The sequence below is a fragment of the Propithecus coquereli genome, unplaced genomic scaffold (assembly GCF_000956105.1).
Source record: "Propithecus coquereli isolate 6110/MARCELLA unplaced genomic scaffold, Pcoq_1.0 Scaffold245, whole genome shotgun sequence".
NCBI classification, from domain to species: Eukaryota; Metazoa; Chordata; class Mammalia; order Primates; family Indriidae; genus Propithecus; species Propithecus coquereli.
Window position 1 is genome coordinate 20,969 of NW_012148008.1, and position 1,420 is coordinate 22,388.

The following is a 1,420-nucleotide window of genomic DNA, read 5'->3' on the forward strand; positions in this document are numbered from 1 at the left end:
TGTCCCAATTTTTAAAAATGTATATTTTAATTGGCTAATTAAAATTATGTATATTTATTATGTACAGCATGTTGTTTTGAAATTTGTATACATTGCTGAATGGCTAAATCAAGCTAATTAAATATTGATTTGCCCCAATTTCTACTGGTAAGAAATCATAGTAGTAAAGTGACTTGTCTGGGTTTGATAGCACGTGGTTCAATTCCAGCAAGAACCCCTCATTTCTAACTTAGTTCAATTTCTTTCTTTCATATAGTTTCTTGAAAAAGGATTAGCAGAGTTTTAGCAAAGGAGAAGAGAGGGAAAATGCTCTTGGGAAGGGTCTGAGACAGGGTAGGTAGAGAGAGAGAATAGCAGGCACAACAATATGAGGCAAGTCCCGGTGAGGCTGCTAATGGTTTGACCTGCAGAGATCTGTGCAAGAGAGTAGTTAGAGAAACACCAGAAGTGGCAAGCTGGTGTCAAATTGCAGTGAGCCATAATAACTTTCCAGATATTTCGGTTGTCTCCACTGTTTTCAACCTGCAATGGGGATATGTTTTTAACTTGCCATGAGATTATATATTATTTTCCTTTAAAAGTGTTGAAATAGTTATAGCCAGTAGGAAGGAATTCAAGGTGGTGAGCAGGACAGGGACATAAATGAAGGAGTGGTTTATAGAGATAAATTCTTCAAATTTATCCAAATACTTACCGAGTATTTTTTGATAGCTGATTATAGTCTAGAATCTGGGGCCAAAAAAATGAACAAGAGGTCCTCTCTATTTTTCAGAAATTTATATTTTTAAGGAATGTATCTTCTTCAAGTAATTTATATTCTAGACAGGGAAATGTATTAAACAGATGAAGTAGTTATAAAGTAATGTGGTAAGAATATATTTGTATTACTTTTGGAATTAGGATTTAGCCTAAAGTAAAATTTAAAAGCTCAGAGAATGAATTTTTTTCTTTAAAAACGGGAGTATTTTCAAGGCAATCGTCAAAGTAGTAGCAGATATCTAAGCATCAAAAATGTGTTTCATTGTTTTGAGAAATTCAGTCTTAAGAAATTCAGTCACATATGAGTAGAATGGAGGCCAAGACCTTGAGAACGTCTCATGTAGCTATTTGTTAGTGTTTTTCAGCAAGATGGAAAATAGAAATTACCAATTTGACTTTTTTCCCATTGTCTACTTATCTATAAGAAGGTCAAATGAAAGGTTAGCTTTCATTTGACATTTTTAAATATTACTAGGAAGGATCAAGAATTTAAGGAACATAGAACACTAAAAAGGCTGTGTGTATTCTATCTGGAAGGTAGATAAAAAAAGGTCTGTGCTATATTTTGAAAATATATCATTTAAGATTACAGAAAAGATTGAGTTATAAATACTAAACCTATGCATATTAAGAAAAATCTCTGTTGACAAAACCATATTAT